General features: G+C 44.3%; 2 long non-coding RNA genes and 4 other non-coding genes across 6 annotated transcripts; all 6 read left to right on the top strand.

The window, feature by feature from the left end:
• The first annotated feature begins 708 nt into the window (after positions 1–708).
• Positions 709–777, top strand: LOC136765512 (small nucleolar RNA SNORD31). Its single transcript, XR_010821701.1, has one exon. It is a non-coding gene; the product is annotated as a small nucleolar RNA SNORD31 (small nucleolar RNA).
• A 16631-nt stretch (positions 778–17408) lies between these two features.
• Positions 17409–21924, top strand: LOC136764819 (uncharacterized). Its single transcript, XR_010821246.1, has 3 exons — positions 17409–17898; positions 20715–20759; positions 21415–21924. It is a non-coding gene; the product is annotated as an uncharacterized LOC136764819 (long non-coding RNA).
• On the top strand, positions 17647–17837 carry LOC136765250 (U2 spliceosomal RNA). Its single transcript, XR_010821448.1, has one exon. It is a non-coding gene; the product is annotated as a U2 spliceosomal RNA (small nuclear RNA).
• On the top strand, positions 20862–20927 carry LOC136765501 (small nucleolar RNA SNORD29). The gene has a single exon (XR_010821690.1). It is a non-coding gene; the product is annotated as a small nucleolar RNA SNORD29 (small nucleolar RNA).
• Positions 21925–23606: 1682 nt separating the features above from the next.
• On the top strand, positions 23607–25317 carry LOC136764818 (uncharacterized). Its single transcript, XR_010821245.1, has 2 exons — positions 23607–24044; positions 24406–25317. It is a non-coding gene; the product is annotated as an uncharacterized LOC136764818 (long non-coding RNA).
• On the top strand, positions 24099–24167 carry LOC136765510 (small nucleolar RNA SNORD31). Its single transcript, XR_010821699.1, has one exon. It is a non-coding gene; the product is annotated as a small nucleolar RNA SNORD31 (small nucleolar RNA).
• Positions 25318–26735: the final 1418 nt, after the last annotated feature.

Below are 26735 nucleotides of genomic sequence, written 5' to 3'. Positions count from 1 at the left end.
GTGGAACCAGAAAAGTGGGTGTGCAGGGGGAGAGAGAGAGAGAGAGAACTATACAACATTTAAATATTCCATTCAAATAAATGTGTGTGTGACATATATTCCACTTGAATATTTATGCAGAGCTGATATGTCATTTATTGTATTTAAATTTGACCTCAGGTCTTTCAGTCCCCTTCACATTTAAAATATTTATTTTCTAGTAAATGGTCTGTTTGCTTGGGATTGTTTGTACAAAGCGAGGGAGGAGGAGGAGGGAGTGGCCACTGGTGAAGTGGGAGAGAGAGAGGGGGATGGAGAGGCCACAGATGGGGAGAGCGAGAGCAAGCACCAGGTGAGAAAGTTAGCAGGTAATCCAGACAAGTGATATGAAAAAATTGTGGTGTTTTTGTGTTGGGGAATGTTACATCTCACATTCTCATTGGGGGCTGAGCCCTGCTGAGGGTCAAATCCTAGAATTGCCCCCCTCTCTGACCCTTTGCCTCACAGACCCTGTGGGTGTGGGGGGTGGTAGGAGGTGGGCTGTTTCTGGGGGACTGATCAGAGACCTGCTATTCTGTTCTGTTCCCTTTGCCCTGGCAGGACCCTGCAGCTGCTCTCACCTGGACCCTCTGGCTGAGCTGGTGAGGATGTGGCTGAAACTGTTCGTTTGGAGTGGTTAGTCCTGGTCTTACTCTGGCTTATTTTGTATAAATGCTCTTCCAAATAGTCTTGTGGAGGGATGATCCTGTTTTACCGCCCCAGTCTGATGTCCATGACTGTTAGGTACTCTGACCACAGTCTCTCTGTGTTAATGTTTCTCCCCCACTGTCTTCCCGAAGTCAGTGATCAGTCTGGTGACTGACTGGTACTACTCTAACCCCACAGACGCCAAGCCGCTCCAGTGTTGCCAAAGCTTACATTTTTCTTTTTACAGATGCCACCCCAGGAAGGGACAGAACATTGTAATTTTAAGTAAAAACAGAAAGTCCAAATCCACTTTAGACATGGTTGTGATGACTTCCTCCTTCGCCGCAGGTCTGTCATCGCTACCAGTTGACGCTTGGGCCCCGGGGCATGCGTCCTCTTCAGCCCACAGCTCAACTCACAGATGAGGTCCTGACTTCTGGTGCTCCGGTTTGCTTGTTACAGCCCACTCTCGTCTCGGTCCCCGTGATGAAACCCGCACAAGTCTTAAGCCCAGGACACACCAGCGCGCTTAGCTTCACCTCCCTATGTGCCTCAAGAAGAATGTGCAACTCCTCTCACCTTCTCTAATCTCATTAGTAAAATCAAATCCACCCTCCCGTAACACAAAATACCACTGTAGGTGCCTCTGAATCCCTCTAATGACCCTCCTTTCTCAGTCCCTCTTCCTTCTCCCTGTCTCTAAAACGAAAGCCGACGCCGATGAGCCTTGAGACCCTGCCCGGCCAGCCGGATAACTGCTGTGACCTCTGCGTGTGTTCCTGTCCATTCCTCCGGACGTCTCTTTGCACATACGCACTCGTGGAGGATGTGGCCATCTCGATCACCAACTGTGTTGGGAAAGTCTTTGATTTGTGAATCGGTACATTCCTTGCGGTCCACAGAGCCTCCCTGAGGCAGTTGAGGACAATCCAGAGCCACGCATAGTCTTGACTCGGGTAGCGGAAGTGGCTCGCCCCGTACAGCACCAGTCGTGCGTCCAGCACTCCACCTAGCAGGAACGGCTGCGTGATTGGTGCTGTCCAGTAAGCCCTGGCAGCAGCGCACTCCCAGAGCAGATGGATTTGGATGCTTTACAGCCCTGAAAAGGGCATCTAGGGGTCTTGTACAAATTCTGGGAGTGCATTACGGTTCTGACCGGCAGGATCCCATGGGCCACGAATTAGCTGAGGTCTGTTCAGCAGGGCAGGATGGGTCGCGTTTCTCCACACCGCCCGGGTATCTCCTACCGTAAGCCCTCTTATTGGACACAATTGCACTCTCCCCTGCACAAAAATAAAACCTTTCCTATGGTCAGTTAAAATGTCCACAGTGCAGGACTCCATCTCTTGTTCCTTTTAAAAAAAAGCTTTACAATCAGATAAAAGCATAGAAGGTCAAAGGACAACGGGACAGAGACGAGCTTCAAGTGCTGAAGATTAAACCCTGGAATGTACCATGCCAAAAAAAAAAAAAACTCTTTTGACACCGAAGAGGTGCACAGACGCATACTTTATCATTTAAAAACATGTACAAATCTGGTAGGCACTTCCTCCCCCCTGTTAAAAAACCTCTACACACCAACTCCTTTTGTAATCTCTCCCACTTTGACCCCCACAGAAAATGAAAGACCTGACAGTTTAAAGCAATTAAAACCGACCTGGGAGGCAGACAAACTGGGGAAATGTGTAATAAAATGGGTAAAATCATGGCTTTAACAAACCTTCCCCTCCATTGTCAATCATCGTAATCCCCCAAAAATCCACCTTTCTCTTCACCTTGTTCACCACCACCCCCTCCCAGGTCTGAGCACCCCTCCCCTGTGCATCAAACTGAACCCCCGAGGATTGTCATCGCGTCAGTCTGGAAGGTCATAGTCAACCCTGCGGTCTCTGTGCTTGTCCACATCCCAAACAACATCAGGTCAGGCTTGTCCTTGTTCAGCTTGGCCCCCGAGGCCAGGCTGGACCTGACGGTTGCTTGATAAAAGGTCAGTACATAAAACATTCACGTCGTCCATATGTAAAACACATTTCACATCCTGTCCTCCACTCCCCGGAATACCCAACCCACTGATCACTGTGTCCCTTCTCAAACTCTGTGGCAGTTTCTCGATGCTGCCGATAAACGGGAGAGAGGATAACGGGCAGCCTTGACGGACACCGCAGTTGACTGGCACTGCTTTGGACAGAAACCCGTTAATGATTTATCCTGCTGTCAATATCCCGGTAGAGCATTCCCACCCAGGCTAGGAACCTGTTAGGAAAGCCCATCTTTCGCAGTACAGCTAACATGTACTGGTGCGAGACCCGATCGTAAGCCTTTTCAAAATCTAAATTTAACACTAATTCCTCTGTCTCTCGCAAAACAGATGGCATCTCTGACCAGCAACGGGCTGTCAGTGATCCTCCGCCCCGGCACTCCACAGGTTTGATCCGGTTGCATCACATCCTCTAAAACTGTCCTCATCCTCCGGGTTAATAGTTTGGTAAAAAGTTGTATACAAAAGCTTGACAATGACTATCTGGCAACCTGTCAAAAACCTCAAATTCCTTAAGTCAGCAAGTCCGAAGCTAAAACATCCCATCGGAAGGCTGTCTACTCCTGGAGCCTTGCCAGTGTTGAAGGTGCGGAGGCTGTCAGACAGTTAGTTCAAGGTCAAATCAGCAGTTAAAAAACGACACGTCCCCTACACTCGATTCTAAAAACCCTAAAACTTCAGTCATGCTGGCTACTAAAACGTCCTTGGTCCCGATAAAACTCCTCTGCGACCCCCAACATCTCTGGAGTGGTAGAGGCCACAGATCTGTCCTTTCCGTCAGACCAGTCATTAGTCCCCTGCTACTTAAAATCTTCTTTAAAAAATAAAATGCCTTGAGCACTTCTCCCCCTCCTCTACCTCCCCCACCCTACTCCTAAAAATATCCCCCCCAACTATGTGCTTCAAAGATCGAGCTCAACTCCTCTCTCACCTCTCTAATCTTGGCCATAAAATCAAACCAACCCTCCCGCAACAATACCTATTCAGGCGCCTCTGAAGCCCCCTAGCCATCCTCCTCGAAATCGTAAAAGGTCTGCCATTCCCTATATCTGTCCCTATACTGCTCCACTGAAATCTTGTCAAATCTTGGGGCCTGTGACCAATCCCCCTTGTGCCATACGAAACCGACCTCCTGTGGTTAATAAACTTAAAACAGTCCACGAGTTTAAAATCCTTACAAAATTCTGCCTAGCAGAAACCACTGCATGATTGGCGTGGTTTCTCTCCAGAAAGCCCTGGCAGTGGCGCACTCCCAGAGCAGATGGAGGATGGATTCGTCTGCCCCACAGCCCTGAAAAGGACATCTAGGGGTCTTGCACAGCTTCCAGGAGTCAACCCTGCCGGACCCCCGACCTGACCGGAAATGGTTCGGTCAGGTGGCGGATCACAAGGACCCTGCTGCTTAGGCCGCTGTAGATGATCTTAACCCACTTCCTCAGGCCAAGAGCGAGACCCATCCTCTCCATGACGAGCTGCAGGTATTCGTGGCCCACTCTGTCGAAGGCTTTCTCCTGGTCCAAGCTGATTAGGACCAGGGGAAGCCCTCTCTCGTTCGAGTAGGCCACGACATCCCTGAGCAGCATGGCGTTGTCGGCCGCTGATCTCCCCCGGGCACCACAGACCTGGTCGGGACCCACGACTTGAGGGAGTGGCCGCTGCAGCCGGAGCGTCAGTGCTTTGGCCAGTATCTTGTAGTCGGTGCACAGGAGGCTGACTGGCCGCCAGTTCCTCAGATCTTTTTGGTCTCCCTTCTTGTGAAGAAGGGAGAGGATACTCTTCTTCATAGAAGGGGCCAATCTGCCCTCTCTGTACATCGACCCCAAGACCTGGGCCAGATCTTCTTTAAGCACCTCCCAAAAGATCTTATAGAACTCAGCAGGGATCCCGTCGGGACCCGGTGTCCTTCCAGAGTTAAGACTCTTTATCACCTGGGAGAGTTCAGTGGTGGTGATCTCTGGATCCTCCTCCTCCTCCTCGTCCCCCTCATTGCGGGACTCCAACAGGGACAGAAAGTGATGGATCAGATTTTGATCCACCACCTTCTGATCGTACAACTCCCTGTAGAAATCCCGCACCACTGTCTCAACAGCCTCTCTGCCCTCCACCTCTTGCCCCGAGGAGTCGATCATGGAGGACATTGCAGGCCGCCTCTCCTTCGTTTTCTTGAAGAAGAAGCGGCTGCATTTCTCATCGTCCTCCATGATGCGGACCCTGGAAAGGACCTTGATCTTCTCTTGCTCCTCCCGATAGAGGGCGGAGAGACTCAGTTTGACCCGGGCCACCTCCTCAGCTAGGTCGAAGCCTCTGAGCTGTAAAAGACTCAGGCGCTGGAGGCGGGCGTTTAGATGGGAATATCTCGCCCGCCTCTCACGAGCTTTCCGTTTCCCCAGCTGAATGAAGTAGCCCTTGGTTCTTTTCTTCACCATCTCCCACCACTCTATGGGAGAATCAAAAAGGTCCTTCAGGGTCCTCCACTCCTCGAGGCGTCTGCTAAAGGTCTTAATAACACGAGGGTCATCGAGCAGGGAGGTGTTGAGCTTCCAGACCCCAGGCCCCGACTTCCGTGTGCTCGGGATGAGCACCTCTGTCGTCAGGAGCCTGTGGTCTGAAAAGAAGACCGCCTCCGAAGACATGGCGGTCCTCTCCAGTGGCTTACTGAGTAGGACGAGATCTATCCTGGAGAAGGAGGAGCCAGAAGAACTCACCCAGGTGAACAAGGGGACGAGGTCCCGACCTGCGTCGCAGAGTTCAAAGTCCTCCACGAACGCAGCGAGGTCCCTGCTGGATCTATCGTTGCGGGGCTTACTCCGGTCTACATCCCTCAGAGCACAGTTGAAATCACCTGAAATGATAACTGGCAAGGTGCCGATCAGGAGCGGGCGTAGCTGAGGGAGAAAGAGGACTCTCTCTCTCTGGCTGGTGGGGGCATAGACATTGACCAGCCTCAATACAGCCCCCTTGTATTTAAAATCGAGGCTGGCCAGTCTGCCCGCCTCTATAACCTTAAATGTTTTTACCACTATGAAGGGGTTTTTCAGGAGTACGGCAATCCCGTCCGCTCGGGACACATTGGACCCCGACCAGAAGGATTCTCCTTGGGTCCAAGTGTCCCGGAGATCTTTATATTCTTTTTGGAACGGGATGCCGCACTCCTGCAAACAAATAATGTCCGCCTTCATTCCAGCCAGAGAGTTTAAAACATCGGTCCTCTTTTTCACCTCAGCAATGCTCCTCACATTTATTGATATAATAATTAATGCCATGATGGCTGTGAGGGCAATTACCCGCTCTGTAACAATCATGTAAAGAAACCTTTCTCTTCCCCACTCCTCTCTTCTCCCTCACCTAGCTTAGCGCTAGCACCCATCATTTCAATCATTTGCCTCACCGCTTGATCCTCTAGGAAGACTATGGGGGGGGCCGGTAAGGCTGGCGAAACTCCACTGGGCTCAGGGCCCGTGGTGCTGGAGGTTCTCCCTGGTTCCTTTGTGGCCGAGGCCCGACGAGCAGATGGCAGGGCAGAGGCTTTATGTACAACTGGGGAGAAAACTGTGTAGACCCCGCTAGTTGTTCTTTTGACTAATGGTGGGGGAAGGGGGGGGGTCTCTCCCTTCCCGGCTGTCTGCCGCCGCAGGCCTCCTCCCCCAGCGCCAGTGACCTTACCATTACGTCCCTAAGGTCTTTATGGGAAAGGACACTGGCGCCGACTCTCGTCTCTTGAGGACCTGCGGCTCTCCCACTTCTGCCGGGAGGGCATACCTGAAACAAGTGCAATGTTTTTAAGATCATGACAAATACTCGGATGTGAAATAGTCGTACTATACAGCGTACTTAAACCACCAGCTCGTCAGAAGACAATAGTGCGATCAAATTCCGCCTGTAGCCAAGACGTAGTAAATACCCATGATGCCCCGCAAACATTTCCATAACCACGCCCAGCACCACTCTGGCGTCACAGCGGTAGCAGCGCCGGCTCGCTTCGAGTTGTAGAGGCGCAGCGCCGCCGTGCACAACACGGAGGACACGGAGAGAAGCAGACATGAGCCCTGATGCTTTAAGCGGGTGTACAACAGGCACATAACTGCAAACATTACGTGCAGACATGTTTACAAACTACTGAAATTACTACACATTAAGTGTAGACTAATTTTGATTTCATCGTACGTATGATTTTAAACGGCCAGACAAATCACTTTACATTTCAACGTTATAATGCCGACTGAATGGGGTTTTAGACACGAACACACCTAGCTCTTCTAACCAAGAACACAGAGATCGCTTTGAAGAAAAAACAATCCCATTAATTTCGCTCTGGCCTATAATTGAACCCGTACTTTATCTTCTACTGTGGCAGTTTACCAGGATTGTAGTTTTTTAATATTCTTGCTACTTTGATTAAAACTGAAAGTTATCATACTTGATCTTGATAGCCTATTGGAAGTAATTAAAATACGGTATTGGCCTATAGGTTATAAGAACTGTACCTCAGGCCGTCTGCAGCGCCTCCCCACAGACCAATAAGGCTGCTGTATTCAATCACTTACACTGACTGCGCCCATTTAAAATGCTTTGAAGTGCAGAGATGTGCACTGCACCGGTCCTTTAATCACAAGAGCGGCAATGATGTGCAAGCCAAGCAAACCATGGGAATGAAAGTAGCAAATACAACTGATTTCTAATGAAGCCCTTTAGAAACCCTCCTGTCAAGTATCAAGCCGCAATGCACATCCAGTGCCGCTTTCACCGGCTCACACACGCCTCTCATTGGCCTACAGCGACATCCCCACTACAACACACATTGGAACAAATCGTGCAATACCAGAACCATGATCAAACTCGGCGAATAACCTAAATTAAACCATAAGAATTCAACTTCAATCAAATCATAATCGCACAATATACACAAATAAAGAACACATGTATGTTTTTCATTTTGGTATAGCATAGACAATGTCCAGCATGGATTACCCATTTTTTTCCTCCCTTCATATACCAGTAATGTGATCTATACAAGTGATAGGTAGATTGATAGATTTAAATGTAATCTGGAACTGTAGGAAAGTGTGATTACGGTTTATTGGTTCAGTTTTTTGCTCTCTGTATCCTATCCTTTTGGTTTGTTCCATCAAAGGAAAGGTGGGTATACACTCACCTAAAGGATTATTAGGAACACCATACTAATACTGTGTTTGACCCCCTTTCGCCTTCAGAACTGCCTTAATTCTACGTGGCATTGATTCAACAAGGTGCTGAAAGCATTCTTTAGAAATGTTGGCTCATATTGATAGGATAGCATCTTGCAGTTGATGGAGATTTGTGGGATGCACATCCAGGGCACGAAGCTCCCGTTCCACCACATCCCAAAGATGCTCTATTGGGTTGAGATCTGGTGACTGTGGGGGCCAGTTTAGTACAGTGAACTCATTGTCATTTTCAAGAAACCAATTTGAAATGATTCGACCTTTGGCATGGTGCATTATCCTGCTGGAAGTAGCCATCAGAGGATGGGTACATGGTGGTCATAAAGGGATGGACATGGTCAGAAACAATGCTCAGGTAGGCCGTGGCATTTAAACGATGCCCAATTGGCACTAAGGGGCCTAAAGTGTGCCAAGAAAACATCCCCCACACCATTACACCACCACCGCCAGCCTGCACAGTGGTAACAAGGCATGATGGATCCATGTTCTCATTCTGTTTACGCCAAATTCTGACTCTACCATCTGAATGTCTCAACAGAATTCGAGACTTATCAGACCAGGCAACATTTTTCCAGTCTTCAACTATCCAATTTTGGTGAGCCTCTTTTTCCTATTTGTAGTGGAGATGAGTGGTACCCGGTGGGGTCTTCTGCTGTTGTAGCCCATCCGCCTCAAGGTTGTACGTGTTGTGGCTTCACAAATGTTTTGCTGCATACCTCGGTTGTAACGAGTGCTTATTTCAGTCAAAGTTGCTCTTCTATCAGCTAGAATCAGTCGGCCCATTCTCCTCTGACCTCTAGCATCAACAAGGCATTTTCGCCCACAGGACTGCCGCATACTGGATGTTTTTCCCTTTTCACACCATTCTTTGTAAACCCTAGAAATGGTTGTGCGTGAAAATCCCAGTAACTGAGCAGATTGTGAAATACTCAGACCGGCCCGTCTGGCACCAACAACCATGCCACGCTCAAAATTGCTTAAATCACCTTTCTTTCCCATTCAGACATTCAGTTTGGAGTTCAGGAGATTGTCTTAATCAGGACCACACCCCTAAATGCATTGAAGCAACTGCCATGTGATTGGTTGGTTAGATAAATGCATTAATGAGAAATTGAACAGGTGTTCCTAATAATCCTTTAGGTGAGTGTATAAGGCCCAAGGTTAAGAGCAGAGGGGGGCATTTAATGATGGAGACTGTCATACAGGAGGTTGTATACATCTGCTGAGTTTTGATGAACGGTTTACTCCAGTGGTTATTATCAAAGTGTAGAGTAACTTTATTTAAAATTAGTGTGTGTGATATATATATATTACACTTTTTATTGGCTTTGGTTTATTTTCATTTTATGTTTGTACCTGATGCCTTGCTGGCTATACTCCAATAAACAGTTCCTGGTTTATGGATTCACTACCAACCTTGTCTTTTTGAATGATCATTCTACCACCTTGGCTGCTCAACCACACTGAGAGATGATGTAATTGACTGAGGAACGTGTCTCATGTTCAACTTCCTACTACTCGTAACAGAAAAAATTAAAATGCACACAGAAGCGTCTCTGCATGCCAACCCTAGTGGCCGACACTGGAGAAAGTACCCCCAACAACTTGCACACCTACACCCAAAACACTAATGTAAATGCAACTGAAAAAGAAAGCATGAGGTCCGAAGGGCCTTACACCACAAAACTCTCCTTACTCTACCTCCAGACAGCCACACCAACAAGACCTGAAAAAACAAGAATATTCAACAAAGTAAGCAAATGGTTTCCAAACTTCCACCCAAGATCGCTCCACAAATCAAATGAAGAGGACTACACTTGATCACCGCCAAAACACATCTAATATTGTAACACATCTTTTACTCCCTTCCTTGCAAAACGGGTTCTGAATCTCGGTGCTGTTCAGCCTTGTCCTAACACTCAGTACTGCTGTCTGCTCTCTGAACAAGCTGTCACTTTTCACAAACAATACATTACAGCACCTACTTCTTTTAACACATATCCAAGACTATTTATTAAATTAATATTACAAACATTACATTTACTCACAATATGTACGTCTCCTTATTCAATTACCACTGATTTGTTCACGTAAGCTCTTTTTGATTCTCTACCCACACGCTTGTTTACACAATATTTCGCAGTTTGTAAGGGAAGGTTTGCAAATCAATAGACTTTAACTGTCATTGTCAATCACCATTCTGCTGGAGCCTGAGTCCAAGTGCTTGCAAATTCATGTTTTTACTTGCGTTTTAACATTGTTTTAAATTAAATTACTTGTTTTAAAAGGCATTCGTTTTTCTTGTGTTTTGATTGTTTGGTGGTTTTGTTTTTTTATTTTGTCTAATGCATTGACCACTTGTATTACTTTAAATGCATCAGATTGTTTTCTTTTTCTTCCTTTGAGGTTTTGTTTTTTTATTTATCTGATAAATGATTTACTGTAAAATGTCAATGCATTCGACTGTTTTGTTAAATTGTTGTTTTGGCAGTTTGCCCCCTTTACACATTTACTTGTTTTGATTGCTTTAATGCATTTGTTTATTGAGTTCATTTTGCATTTTGGTTTGGAATCACTTTTAGGATTTTAGATATGATTTTAGAATTCTTTTTTTTTTAATCATAAATATTAAAATGTGATTTGTTTTTTGTAATGTAAAATACTATAACAAAATAAACAATAAATAGTCCTCTCTCTCCACCGGGATGGGAACATTCTTTTACATGTCTCTCTCTATGACCGTTCTGGCCCACAGATTTGTTATTTTTTTGTGTACTTCCTGTGTCCTATATTATTTTTTTCACATTTGATAAGATAACATATTACTAGTTGTTTAGTTCAACCAGCTTAACACAATACACACTCCCAAGGGTAATATACGACCCATAGAGGGGCTGGGGGTGCAGTGGGGCTTCTGTGGAAGTATCACAGCAGGGAAAAGGGATTTAAAAAAATCCATAATAAAAACATGTGGTACCTGTAGGGGATCTGAGAGCAGAAGGGGATGCTGAGGGAGAAGGAGGCCCCGCCATGAAACACATCTAGGAGTGGCTGTCTGTCCCCTGAGTTGTACACATTGTAGTACCTGAAAGACAGACAGACAGACACATTAACACACTGCAATAGCAGACAGAGGGAGGACATTAATATGAAGACCAACACAAACAGCTACACAAACTATCTGACTGAGACACTCACTGCTGCAGAAGTCTGCAGGAACACTGAGTCTGAGGAGCAAGTGGTACACTGATAAAGAAATGTCCTTCATTTAAGGTATCTGTGTTACAAACCCTGTGACATTGGGAGCATTCTTTCTCCTTTGCATCAAAATTATTACAGTAATTTCCCACATGATTGGCAAAATGTACAACAGAAATGAAATTTTGTCAACTCACATGATTTACTAAAAACCTTACTAAAACAATGTTTTGTATCTGGGACTACTCTCCCAAACAGTTTGTTAGTTATTTGAAGTAGATCTACTACAGCAACACCAGTAAGGGAATGCCTCATGGCAAATGTCATAACCATTAATAGTGCCTCTGCTTTGGTTGTATTACCAAAGTCACATACATTAAAATTCAGGTCTGGATTTGACCCCAGCATATGTAAGGGATCATTTGAACCAGGATCTATTTCTGAATTTAGCGCTGTTCCAGATGACACGTATTCCTGATCACTGTCTGATTCATGATCACTGTCTGATGATACGTCTTTTTGTTCAGAATCTGAATGATCAAACACACCAAGAAGGTCTTGAATATTTACTTCAAAAGCAAATCGTTCATTGTGGCTGTAAGTTGTGCTGTCTTCTGTTCCAGCATGTATCTTTAAAATATGTATTTTAAAAGTTTACTTGTTACAATTTGTTTGGGGGGACAGAATAGATTTCGCATAACACCTTGGCTTGTTTAAAAAATTATCTGTATTGTATATTTTCATTATTTAACCTGGAATAAGGATTCCCTCTTAATATTTATTTGATTCATTTACTATAATATACTGCTTATTACCATTTACTGTTGTGCTTAAGTGATGATGTAATAAATGCATATATTATGCATTCCTAGATTGTAAAGTCATGCTGTTTTATATGTCTCTATTTCTTACCGTAGAATAACAGTTTCCTGAGAATCTCCCACTACCTGCTCAGATTTATCCTCAGTCTGTCAAATAAATGCAGAATACATTACTTCTATAACAGTAATAACATTATCTAATGTGTTAATTTAGGGGGACTGGGTTCATGTATTTGTAATTTGTAAATAGCAATTAATATATAATGCATACCAAAGACACTTGTGATGAAGAAGCAAAATCTCGTCTTCTTTCATGCAGTCCTTGTGTTGAGCGAGGCCTGCAATCTTCTGCTCCAGGTTCTAAATATCTTTTATATTTCAAGGCCTTTCCATTTTTCAGTTCTGCTGATACAAACATATTTGTGTTTGTTTTCTCTGGACAATTATCAATAACAAGAAAAACAATAATAATCATTATATAATAAAAAGTACTTCAAGATTAAAAACGAAATATTACCAAAACGGATTTGTAAAACGTAAAGTGTTATATGGTGATGAATTTATCCTCAATAGTGAATACAAATCACACTTTAAAGTTAAAATAGCATGAAATAAAGCTAAAGGATTTATGTTTTAAAACAATACCCTATACTTTTTAGTTAATAATGTTATCATTCATTTTAGTAAACACCGTCTCGAGATGTCGAAACCGCTGCCCGTCCTCGCATCTCTGCGCGTGCGCCGTTGCATCTTTTGCAGTTCAGATTTGAACAGGTGCGCGAGAGATCGTGGCATTTTCTGGTTGGTTCATCTTCGCTAAACTAAGGTACGTTATCTTACCTCCATGTAATGGTATTTAAAAATAACGAAACATTGCCAAAGATCATTGTTAAAATGGTAATTTTGTCTGTTTTGTTATTTAGGATGTTCGCTTTATTAAAATACATGGAAGACGATGTATGAGCTGCAGTACCTGCGTCTTTTATTCGAGACTTTAAACCGAAGACAACCAATGATTTTGACAAGAAGAAGATTTACCAGATTTACTGGACTGAATGCGGGCAAATTCTTCCATAGGATAAGCACAAATTTAAGCAACACCTTCTAACTTCTAACTTCTATTATAAAGGGCAAATTCTATTACTGTCAGGTAAGGATATTACATGCTAATATTATAATAGCCTAACGATGTAAAAACAAATCTAAAATATTTTTAAAAGTGGGATAAAAAAAGTTGTAGCATATAATGTATACACTTTGTTCAGAAAATTTCAAGTGAAATAACTGTTCATGCTATATTGAACACTGTTACATATATAAAGTGATAAAGTATTACTCACTATTTATCCGTTGATTATAACCATTTCCAAATGATAAGAAGGATTTTAAGAAGCAGATTTCCAGTGGAAAATGAATCCATGTTCCCAAGATGAATCAAGATGAAGGCATTGAAGAAAATGAATGCATTAAAAATGTGGGTGTAGAAATAAACGCAATAAAACATTCAATGGTATGTATCTAAAAATGTGTGTGTGTGTGTATAGGCCTGACATCTATCTATCTATCTATCTATCTATCGATCTATCTATCTATCTATCTATCATGTATATATACACCAATCAACCATAACATTATGAACACCTGCCTAATATTGTGTAGCTCCCCCTTTGCCGCCAAAACAGCCCTGACGTGTCGAGGCATGGACTCCACTAGACCTCTGAAGGTGTGCTGTGGTATCTGGCACCAAGATGTTAGCAGCAGATCCTTTAAGTCCTGTAAGTTGCGAGGTGGGGCCTCCATGGATCGGACTTGTTTGTCCAGCATATCTCACAGATGCTCGATTGGATTGAGATCTGGGGAATTTGGAGGCCAAGTCAACAACTTGAATTCGTTGTTGTGTTCCTTAAACCATTCCTGAACCATTTTTGCTTTTTGGCGGGGTGCATTATCCTGCTGAAAGAGGCCAGTGCCATCAGGGAATACCGTTTCCATGAAAGGGTGTAAATGGTCTGCAACAATGCTTAGGTACGTGTCAAAGTCACATCCACATGAATGGCAGGACCCAAGGTTTCCCAGCAGAACATTGCCCAAAGCATCACATTGCCTCCGCCGGCTTGTCTTCTTCCCATAGTGCATCCTGGTGCCATGTGTTCTCCAGGTAAGCGACGCACAGGCACCCGGCCATCCACGTGATGTAAAAGAAAACGTGATTCATCAGACCAAGCCACCTTCTTCCATTGCTCCGTGGTCCAGTTCTGATGCTCACATGCCCATTGTAGGCGCTTTCGGCAGTGGTCATAATGTTATGGCTGATCGTGTATATATGCATAGTGTGTAACAAGTTGGAAATATCTGTATATAAATTCCACTTGAATTGAATTAAAATATGTATGAACCATAAATATCTGTTTACAGAACAATGTTTGTGTAGCATATTATATATTACATAGGCCTACTATTTGGAAAATAATGTGACGAGGCCCATTGCATCAGAAGAAATACAGTTCCACCAAAGACTCAGTCAACTGCAGTACCCAGCACCACAGGAGTTGCTGTTGTGAAGTGAGACTGGGATTACCCTGCAATTGTAAGCCCTCTCTGCATGGGTGGTGCTCAGCCACAATGTAATGTTTGTATATTACACATCGTGACTGTCACTGTTGTATCCCACACATCCCGCAATTCACAAGCTCACCACCTGAGGTCATCATCACCGGAATACTAAACGCTCACATTCCCCAGCAATCAGCCACTTAACATTCCTCGGCAGCATGTGCACTTGTTCCATCTTCCTCAACTCCCATTGGACCAGCACTCTCCTTCACTGCCCTCTGCTACACATATATAAACCCCCCTGTGACTCCCATTCTCTGCTCAGTCTTGTCTTTGTTCCTGTTGCATGGCGATGTAGTCCCTTTGTTGTTATTGTTGACGGCCTCCACGTGTAACGCGACCCCCCCGATTCTCCCTACCAGCCCGTTCGTCTGATCATTGACCCCCTGCTTGCCTTATCGACCACGACTTCTGGATTTCCCTGGACATTGCATTAGTTTGCCGGCATTGATCCCAGCCTGTTCCTGACTACCTCTCACTCTGCACCTGGGTTCCCCACAATGGCAGTCTTTCGTTCCGGTGACCAAGGTTTCTTTGTTTTTCTCCCTAGATTGCTTTCACCAGTGGCTAACCGAGAAAAGCATTGTTGAGGACGAGCTAAAAAAATACCACCGTGAATTAGGGCAATAGGTATCTGAAAAAATCATGGATATTGTACGAGGATCAAGGAAAATAATGACCACCCAAAATCATGCACTATACTTTTACTGGAAAAACTTGGCAGTCGTTAAGTAACCTGATTAAAACTGTTTATATTAGTAAGTTTCCAACATGGTTTTAACTGTTTATAAAATATGAATTAATGTTGCTCCAATCTTAATTATAATGGCAGTAAAAAATAATCCATAAAATTTGAATGAATTAAAAAAAAAAAAAACAAAACATCGTATTCAGTTTTAAATTCTTATGATGCAAACCATTGCAAACAATATTGTATTTAATGTTCTAGCAGTGAAATATTGCCAATATGGCAAAAAACAAATGCAAGATATACAAAGATATAGAACTCATGGAATGTAACTTATAACTTTCATTGTTGTTTCTATTGTAGGTATTACTTTTATTTAGTGGAATATTAAATATAGTGGTTACTATTAAGCAGATAGGCTATACATGTGTTCTTTATTTGTGTATATTGTGCGATTATGATTTGATTGAAGTTGAATTGTTATGGTTTAATTTAGGTTATTCGCCGAGTTTGATCATGGTTCTGGTATTGCACGATTTGTTCCAATGTGTGTTGTAGTGGGGATGTCGCTGTAGGCCAATGAGAGGCGTGTGTGAGCCGGTGAAAGCGGCACTGGATGTGCATTGCGGCTTGATACTTGACAGGAGGGTTTCTAAAGGGCTTCATTAGAAATCAGTTGTATTTGCTACTTTCATTCCCATGGTTTGCTTGGCTTGCACATCATTGCCGCTCTTGTGATTAAAGGACCGGTGCAGTGCACATCTCTGCACTTCAAAGCATTTTAAATGGGCGCAGTCAGTGTAAGTGATTGAATACAGCAGCCTTATTGGTCTGTGGGGAGGCGCTGCAGACGGCCTGCCCTGTGTAAAGGGGTCGAATATGAGGGATTATACGGGCTTGTTTAATTGGATCATAATCAGCAGATGACAATGCTTGAAGTGGTTGCTGCACCTGTGTAAGAGGGAGGAATGGTCAGACGGCGCACAGCGTCAGGGACCGCGCAGACAGGCAGGTGCGGGAGCGCAGACGCGCCGGGACGCGGTGACTGAGAGGCGTCTGCAGCAGCGCCGCTCACTGCCTTGTGTGGCTGCTGAGCTAGAGAGCGACTGCATCGCTGCATTACTGCGGGAGTTTGGTGCGAAACTACTGATAGCCTTGAGGAGGCAGCTGGGTGAGAACAATCTGATCCGGGAGTTTGACTGGCGCTGTAGTTAGTCTGCGCTACCGCTGATATGAACTTGTAGCCCCGTCGGCAGTGGACGTGTGTGTCTGGGTTTCTCGCAAACCCCGTTGTGGGCTGGGTTTCTGACTGTAAATTTAGATTGTATTGATGGGGATATGTGGATGTTTGTTTGTTTATTTATGAAGCATAAAGCTATTTAAGTGGGATTAGATTAAACTGCATTTTGTTTAGAGTTTGTGGTGGGGAAAATGTTTATAATGGTGTGATGTATTGGTGTGACTTATTTATTGTGAGGTGAAACGATTGTTCTCTTTTATTATATACATTTCAGGTTTAATAAAAGTAACCACAATAATACTCAATAAGTACAATCCTAACTAGAATGCTAATTGTCTGCATGTGAAAGTATGTTTCAGTACTATACGAGTTGTATGTGTTGTACTGCTATAGTAAGTACTATAGTAAATTGCAAGGTACTACAGTATAATATAGTATACATTATACTACAGTATTTGTTGTAGTACCGTAGTGTGTACTATCATGCATTGCAAGGCTGTACAGTATAATATACAGTATTTTATGTAGTACTAGTAAATACTTTAATGTTACAAGGCACTATAGTAAATACTCTACTATCTTACAGTATATCACATGTTGTAACGGAGCACTATCTGTATATCAAGTTACCCCGGTATAATGTAACTTAAAAAGTTTGTATATATAGTTTGTATTAAAACGGTGTATATATAGTATTTGTCGTACTACTATCGGAAGTATAGTACATTGCAACGTATTGGAGTATAATATAGTATACAGTAAGCCATAGTATTTCCAATAGTACTTTAATAAATACTATAGTATAGCCCAAGGTACAACAGTATACTGTTGTATAGAGCACTACCCTAGTAGTCGATTAGTTACGCTGTATGTCACGATTTTATTAAACTGATTTGTGTCACGATCTTAAAAACATTGCACTTGTTTCAGGTATCCGAGTGGTGCAGACTAGGTTATTATGCAGATTATCGCGCGTTGCATGTTGGGTATAAAAGCATTTGCGAGTGTTCGAAAGGTTCTTGATCGTTCTGATGAAGCGCATGCGATTCCTACAGGCGTCCGTAGTGTCATATGAACTTGATGCGCTTGCGTGTTGAGTTCGTAGGTGTTGTTTACGAGTCCCACCCTGGACCCACTCGCTCTGTCCGGAGACGGGACTCTGTGAGCGCGGAGGGCTCGGTATCGCTTCTCGGCCTTTTGGCTAAGATCAAGTGTAGTATCTGTTCTTATCAGTTTAATATCTGATACGTCCCCTATATGGGGACCATATATTAAATTGATTTTTGGCGCAGGGAGATGGGATAGGGGCTTGCTCCGCCCACTCCACGCATCGGCCTGGTATTGCAGTGTCTCCAGGAACGGTGCACCCCCCGGGGAACGAGCTGGTTTAACGACAGACTGACAGCGGGACAGAGGAGAGGGCTGCCCTCGATGTAATTCAGTTTCATTTTTTGAATGTGTAACGTTTGAACACAGGACAATTTTCATGTTTGTTTACAATGTATAATAGATAAATGTGTGTGTGTGTATACACGAGCTGTCGCCATATGTGACACTCCCTTCAGAGTGTGAAAGCTCTGAGAAATGAAGGCTCAGAAATGGGCTGGACCAGAACGGCAGGGGAGGACACTGCTGTAAATCAAACCTCAGTGAGACTACATTACAGCCATGCATACTGTGCACTTCACAACGACCATTACAGTTGTTCTCAAATGATTGGACTCATTTCTCCAATCTAACGTTTATGCTCTCACAACCATTAACACAGCCATTGAAAAACGCTCATTTAGCAACACGGCCAAATTACATAACGAAATGAAGTGCTGCTTTCTTTTCAGAGAACACTTTATAAACGGGTATTTTCATCAAAACTACAGAAATGTCATCTATTGATTTAGATCTATCCATACAGGAATACTAATGGTAAAACACATTTATCTGAAAGTTCCACAATCCTAAACTGATTAAGCTTTTTTCCATAATGTGTGGAAGTGTTTTTGTTTACTGTAAGTGAAATGGCTTCTCCTCACAATTTTGGAAATGCAATATGTAATTTCAGTCTCTTATGTGGTAGGTTTGTCAATTTTGATCTGAAAATTGTACAGGTTTGTGTGTGAAGACCACAAATTCCAATTTACTGTTGTAACCAAGGCTGGATGAATACATTAATTTCTTGTCTGTCAGACCAGAGTTTAATTGTTTTTAAAGATTTAGTTGTTTTTAAAACACTAATTGTTTAGGTTTTTTTTGGTTTAGTTTTGTTCTAATTTTTTTTGTCAAATACATTGTCCGTTTTGGATTTAATTTTAAATGCATTGGACCTTTTTAATTGTTTTTTTATTTTGTCCAGTGCATTTTCAGTTATTATCAATGTATTTGACTTGTTTATTTAAAGGTAAGTTTTTTTTTGTTCTTGTTAAATCACAAAGATTTTAAAAATGTTAAGTGATTTTAAGAATTGATTTTAAAAAGTTTTTAATCATAAGTATTAAAAATTTGAATTGTTTTTATTTGTAATGTAAAATACTTTTAAACAATAAAACAGTATTTCTTTTGATCCCATTAATAAGTGTCACATAGTACAAGAATGCAGATTACCGTTACAAGACTGACGTGCGTTGCTGCAAAAATATTTTGTGACTGTAGTATTGCAGCCCCCCGCTCATCAGAGACCAACTTGTGCCCCCTTAGTCATTTCTGATCTCTTGCTGTATTGTATGGCCCCAAGATGGCATTGTTGGCCACTACCCCATTCGAGATTGCAGCACAGATGGTAATGTTGCCTCCACGTTGACAAGGGACGTTGACCGTGGCATGCTGACCAATTCATGGTTGAAGACCTGGTCAATTAGTTGCTCTCGACTCATTTGATATCCTTCTTCTGTGCCCTCTTCCTTCCCCACCTACACTAGCTCCTCTCATTCTTGCACCTCGTCTTCCAACTTTCTCCGGGCTCTTCCATTGTTTTGTTCAGGCTCTAGGGATTTCATGGAGGGACTTATTTTATACATCGCAAAGTGTTGATTTGCTGTGTGAACAATTGAGCAAATTGCACTTCCTGTTTTGTGTGCTGTACTAACCAATTTGATGGCAATTGAGCACATGCCATGTGAGTTTGACAAGATGGCAAATTTGAACTGAAAGTTGAACTTCATGTAGAGTTTTGTTTGTGTTTGGGGGGGAAATGCTATGTGCATCTTTTGTAATTTGTGTGAAAACCCAGCATAAAGTTACTGTTAGCTCTGCTTACTATGTCAAGGGATCAGATGGCTGTGTTAATTGTTTTGAGAGCATAGACCTTAGTTTGGAGAAATCTCTTATCAATTGAGAGTGTAACATACACGCACGTACTACAAGAAACACACAGTCCATAATGGACTATTGCAGCTAGCCGAGGATAATGTACTGAGCAGTCTGAAGCTGCTGCTGTTTAATATCTACAGGTTCACTCTTGTTAATCCACCACTCGTTAACCTGCCAAATTCACAATTCTACCAAACCTCCCCAAGAACAAATTCTTTCCCATTAGAAAATTAATCATTATTTAATCCCGTTTGCAAAAGGTCCCTGCAGTGCTGTGCTGACGAACACTGAACTCTCTCTTGCCAAATCTGCTCTTTAAGAAACTCCTTTGCCAGATTCTGAGCAGACGGGCCGGTACCACAGGTGGAGTGTGAAGCGTTGATGATGAATTTAAACCAAAGACAAGCATATGCCTGATCTCTGATGCATACATTTAATCTGAAACGATGGCATCTGACACTCCAGTGCTGGGGGGGGAGTTGTGATTGTAGCTGTATTGGGGCAGATGTCATCCTGGGAATGGTGCTGTCGAAATGGTGTTCAGAGCTAAACTGGACTTGCCTTTTACACGGGCATTCTCCTGGGACGACTGTGCCATGAGGGGTCCTGATGCTGCAGGTGTTGATTCCATGGGAATAGAGCAGGTAGGCTGGTAGACCTTGGTTGGTCGTGTTTTTAAAATTAAATCGGAGGAACCGCCCCATAGAGCCTCTGGGTTGGGGTTTCTGTTTGAAGGATGGGGTGTGTTTCTGCTCCATGTCCAGTTTGAAAGGATGATCTGGGTGTCGGCCCATTACTCTTGTGGATGGCAGATTTGTCTCATTGCAACTGAAGTCCCCAAAGCGCTGATCAGACATGGTTGGGGGCAGAGATGACTGGTTTTGGCTTTTATTTTTAAGGTCTATGGAAGTGCTTGTAACTAATGAAGCCCTGTTGATGTTCTCAGGTCCAGCACTGCCCGGTCTGCTGCTGTAGCTGCCCCGTGCATGAGGTGGGTTTCTTCAGATGCATTCAACACTTAATGGAGGTAGGCTGGTTGGTGCCATCTTGTACAGTTGATGGCAGTATTTCTGGGGGAGGTGGGGGGGTGCACAGTCCAGTGATGAAGCTATCTAGCTCATTGTGAATTGCTGTGAAAAGGCTTGAACTTTTGAGACTAAATACCAGTGAGGGGGTGCTTTAGTCCAACCCCACCCTATACAGCAGCAGGGTAAGGGTACCTCTCCCTCTCTTGCCTAGTGCTCTGGTGGACTGGCATGGTACTGCAGGAGGGCAGCTTTGTGATGGTAAACTCACCAGCTAGTCCCTGAGAGAGTGCATGGGTCTTGTGTGGGGGTGGATTGTATTGTGGTCTGTGGGGCAGGTAATCGTGCTGGAGCCTGAAATTGTTAGTCTCTCTGTAGAGACTGGGCAGTGGGTGGGGGGGCTCTGCACACATGATGATTTTCTATTGGAATCTCGTTCGTCTTAGAACTCGTGCTGAGAGAGAAAATAACTGACAGTGCAGAGCCCAGGGTCATTATGTGTTTATACTGGGATATCTGGTTTGCCACTTGGATAAAATAATCCTGCCAGAGGGGACACGGTGGCCTGGAGAGTTCACTCTGAATTTTAACTTGATATTCTCTTCCCCTCTTCTCGGGTAGGCTGAGCCCAATGCTGACTGTCCTGGAGCTGCTGTGGCCCCAATAGCAGGTACTATCTTAGACGCTTCCTAACCCTCACCTGCAGCATCCTCTGAGGCGGTGGGGGGAGGGTGCTGGGGTGGAGCAGCCCAAGTCTGGGTGGGTCTGTGTGTCCTGGGAGTGAGGATCCTTCTTTTTTTCTTACCGCCCCAGTCTGATCTACTCATGACTGGCACTTTCTGACCATTGGTGATTCTAGACCATCTCAGCCCCCCTGAAAATGTTAAGTGATTATTTTCTGAAATCCATTTAAGCCCCTTGTATTTTGTGATTTCTCCTCCAAAGCGTGAGGGCGTGATTGACTGACAGCAGCGGTGGGTGTAAACAATTGGCAAACTCTCATCATCCACTCAGCAGCGTCGTGGTTGCTGATCGTTTTGTGATTGGTTGAACCACACAGAGGGGAATTGCGTGCAGTGCAGACAGATGGCTTCGGGACTGTGAACGTGAAAGTCGCACAGGTGAGCTGTGATCTAGATGGGTATTCTCTAATGTTCGAGAATACATTTGCATGTGTTATTGTGAATAGAGAGGCTCGGGTGGGAGGGGTGGGGAAATAATAATCTTTTACGATTTAAATAACGTTAATGTAACCTCCGTTCACAAGCTGGGAATGCAATTATCTACAAAGACTAGGTGAGCTCTTCAGTCAAAAAGTATTCACATATCGATTGATGCATAAATAATTATCAGCACCAGAACTTTTGGTGTGTGGTTGTTATTATACACAGATCAGCCATCAAATGCGGTGCGAGGACAGATGAGGAAAGCCTTAAGGTGGAGTTCAGCATGAAATAAAATGCTTAAGGCGCAACAGTCTAGCAAAACTCGCTGCATTGCGATAAATCACGGGGGGAAAGTTTGTATTTGTTTTTAATTGACTACATGCTGCTTGCCAGGTGGCAACAATTCATATTTGCAACTCACCCTGCCTTCAAAATACTCGCCAGGGGCGATCAGGTGACCTTAATTTCCAGTCCTGTTCCTCGTTCCATGTCTAAGGTAGTGAGTAATATAGTTCATATGGCTAAAAAGGACCAAGTGTGAAAACAGTATATTTTGTTAAATCCATTTAATTCCTTATTGAAATTATATGAAATTAGCATACATAAACCATAAATTATAATAGTGCAAAATGCAAAGCATATAATTTTATATTGTTAATGACCAAAATACCATTATTACTTATTATATACATAGCTATTAATTTGTATTAACTGGTGGTCTGTGTTCCCAAAGAACAATCGTGTGAATGGTAAGTGGACTGAGACCACATCACATATGAAGTGGACCAGAAATAGATCCGAGTCCTCTTTCAAGGCTAGGCTCACAAGTAACTATCCAAGTTATTCAGTAGATTGGAATGCATCAAGGGGTGTTGAAACAAGCTAGTATCATTCCAGTTATGATACAACTGTACTTGTATTATAGGGATGCTATCTTTACAACTCGTTGTTGGAGGTGCAAAAATCGTTGCACCCTTTTACAAAGAAACTTTATACCCTTGGTAAGTGTATTGCTCTATTGAGAAAAGGTAGCATCATTCCAGTCATGGGTCCCTGAAGAAACCCTCTTAAATTGATGAAAACGGCAGCACAGGAGTTGTTGCAAATGGAAAAGAAGTCTTTTAATCAGGCCGGCCCGGAAGAACAGAGCGAACACGAGGCGGTCTCGGGTTCAAACGGCTTTTCTTACAGGTATCTTCCGGGTTTGCATTTTTAAACCGTTCTAAACAAAAGGTGCATAATGTCCAATCAGCAGAGGGCAGTGTCTCGGATGTGCATGTGGATTGGCTCAGCCCTTGCTTCTTTACTTCCTCTTCCTCCTTTGGAGGGTGGAGTTACCAAGCATCGGGGCCAAGCATCATCATGTCACCGCTTCCTCCGCATACCATACGGGGATATGCAAAGGACTGTGAGAGAGTGGTTCAATGCGTTTTGCACGTGGAACCAGAAAAGTGGGTGTGCAGGGGGAGAGAGAGAGAGAACTATACAACATTTAAATATTCCATTCAAATAAATGTGTGTGACATATATTCCACTTGAATATTTATGCAGAGCTGATATGTCATTTATTGTATTTAAATTTGACCTCAGGTCTTTCATTCCCCTTCACATTTAAAATATTTATTTTCTAGTAAATGGTCTGTTTGCTTGGGATTGTTTGTACAAGGCGAGGGAGGAGGAGGAGGGAGTGGCCACTGGTGAAGTGGGAGAGAGAGAGGGGGATGGAGAGGCCACAGATGGGGAGAGCGAGAGCAAGCACCAGGTGAGAAAGTTAGCAGGTAATCCAGACAAGTGATATGAAAAAATTGTGGTGTTTTTGTGTTGGGGAATGTTACATCTCACATTCTCATTGGGGGCTGAGCCCTGCTGAGGGTCAAATCCTAGAATTGCCCCCCTCTCTGACCCTCTGCCTCACAGACCCTGTGGGTGTGGGGGGTGGTAGGAGGTGGGCTGTTTCTGGGGGACTGATCAGAGACCTGCTATTCTGTTCTGTTCCCTTTGCCCTGGCAGGACCCTGCAGCTGCTCTCACCTGGACCCTCTGGCTGAGCTGGTGAGGATGTGGCTGAAACTGTTCGTTTGGAGTGGTTAGTCCTGGTCTTACTCTGGCTTATTTTGTATAAATGCTCTTCCAAATAGTCTTGTGGAGGGATGATCCTGTTTTACCGCCCCAGTCTGATGTCCATGACTGTTAGGTACTCTGACCACAGTCTCTCTGTGTTAATGTTTCTCCCCCACTGTCTTCCCGAAGTCAGTGATCAGTCTGGTGACTGACTGGTACTACTCTAACCCCACAGACGCCAAGCCGCTCCAGTGTTGCCAAAGCTTACATTTTTCTTTTTACAGATGCCACCCCAGGAAGGGGACGGAACATTGTAATTTTAAGTAAAACCAAAATGTCCAAATCCACTTTAGACATGGTTGTGATGACTTCCTCCTTCGCCGCAGGTCTGTCATCGCTGCCAGTTGACGCTTGGGCCCCGGGGAATGCGTCCTCTTCAGCCCACAGCTCAACTCACAGATGAGGTCCTGACTTCTGCTGCTCCGGTTTGCTTGTTACAGCCCACTCTCGTCTCGGTCCCCGTGATGAAACCCGCACAAGTCTTAAGCCCAGGACACACCAGCGCGCTTAGCTTCACCTCCCTATGTGCCCGTAACACAAAATACCACTGTAGTTGCCTCTGAATCCCTCTAATGACCCTCCTTTCTCAGTCCCTCTTCCTTCTCCCTGTCTCTAAAACGAAAGCCGACGCCGATGAGCCTTGAGACCCTGCCCGGCCAGCCGGATAACTGCTGTGACCTCTGCGTGTGTTCCTGTCCATTCCTCCGGACGTCTCTTTGCACATACGCACTCGTGGAGGATGTGGCCATCTCGATCACCAACTGTGTTGGGAAAGTCTTTGATTTGTGAATCGGTACATTCCTTGCGGTCCACAGAGCCTCCCTGAGGCAGTTGAGGACAATCCAGAGCCACGCATAGTCTTGACTCGGGTAGCGGAAGTGGCTCGCCCCGTACAGCACCAGTCGTGCGTCCAGCACTCCACCTAGCAGGAACGGCTGCGTGATTGGTGCTGTCCAGTAAGCCCTGGCAGCAGCGCACTCCCAGAGCAGATGGATTTGGATGCTTTACAGCCCTGAAAAGGGCATCTAGGGGTCTTGTACAAATTCCGGGAGTGCATTACGGTTCTGACCGGCAGGATCCCATGGGCCACGAATTAGCTGAGGTCTGTTCAGCAGGGCAGGATGGGTCGCGTTTCTCCACACCGCCCGGGTATCTCCTACCGTAAGCCCTCTTATTGGACACAATTGCACTCTCCCCTGCACAAAAATAAAACCTTTCCTATGGTCAGTTAAAATGTCCACAGTGCAGGACTCCATCTCTTGTTCCTTTTAAAAAAAGCTTTACAATCAGATAAAAGCATAGAAGGTCAAAGGACAACGGGACAGAGACGAGCTTCAAGTGCTGAAGATTAAACCCTGGAATGTACCGTGCCAAAAAAAAAAAAAACTCTTTTGACACCGAAGAGATGCACAGACGCATACTTTATCATTTAAAAACATGTACAAATCTGGTAGGCACTTCCTCCCCCCTGTTAAAATACCCTCTACACACCAACTCCTTTTGTAATCTCTCCCACTTTGACCCCCACAGAAAATGAAAGACCTGACAGTTTAAAGCAATTAAAACCGACCTGGGAGGCAGACAAACTGGGGAAATGTGTAATAAAATGGGTAAAATCATGGCTTTAACAAACCTTCCCCTCCATTGTCAATCATCGTAATCCCCCAAAAATCCACCTTTCTCTTCACCTTGTTCACCACCACCCCCTCCCAGGTCTGAGCACCCCTCCCCTGTGCATCAAACTGAACCCCCGAGGATTGTCATCGCGTCAGTCTGGACGGTCATAGTCAACCCTGCGGTCTCTGTGCTTGTCCACATCCCAAACAACATCAGGTCAGGCTTGTCCTTGTTCAGCTTGGCCCCCGAGGCCAGGCTGGACCTGACGGTTGCTTGATAAAAGGTCAGTACATAAAACATTCACGTCGTCCATATGTAAAACACATTTCACATCCTGTCCTCCACTCCCCGGAATACCCAACCCACTGATCACTGTGTCCCTTCTCAAACTCTGTGGCAGGGGCTCGATGCTGCCGATAAACGGGAGAGAGGATAACGGGCAGCCTTGACGGACACCGCAGTTGACTGGCACTGCTTTGGACAGAAACCCGTTAATGATTTATCCTGCTGTCAATATCCCGGTAGAGCATTCCCACCCAGGCTAGGAACCTGTTAGGAAAGCCCATCTTTCACAGTACAGCTAACATGTACTGGTGCGAGACCCGATCGTAAGCCTTTTCAAAATCTAAATTTAACACTAATTCCTCTGTCTCTCGCAAAACAGATGGCATCTCTGACCAGCAACGGGCTGTCAGTGATCCTCCGCCCCGGCACTCCACAGGTTTGATCCGGTTGCATCACATCCTCTAAAACTGTCCTCATCCTCCAGGTTAATAGTTTGGTAAAAAGTTGTATACAAAAGCTTGACAATGAATATCCGGCAACCTGTCAAAAACCTCAAATTCCTTAAGTCAGCAAGTCCGAAGCTAAAACATCCCATCGGAAGGCTGTCTACTCCTGGAGCCTTGCCAGTGTTGAAGGTGCGGAGGCTGTCAGTCAGTTAGTCCAAGGTCAAATCAGCAGTTAAAAAACGACGCGTCCCCTACACTCGATTCTAAAAACCCTAAAACATCAGTCATGCTGGCTACTAAAACGTCCT

Source organism: Amia ocellicauda, chromosome 12, assembly GCF_036373705.1.
Source record: "Amia ocellicauda isolate fAmiCal2 chromosome 12, fAmiCal2.hap1, whole genome shotgun sequence".
NCBI lineage: Eukaryota > Metazoa > Chordata > Actinopteri > Amiiformes > Amiidae > Amia > Amia ocellicauda.
This window is presented reverse-complemented; position numbering and strand designations above follow the sequence as displayed.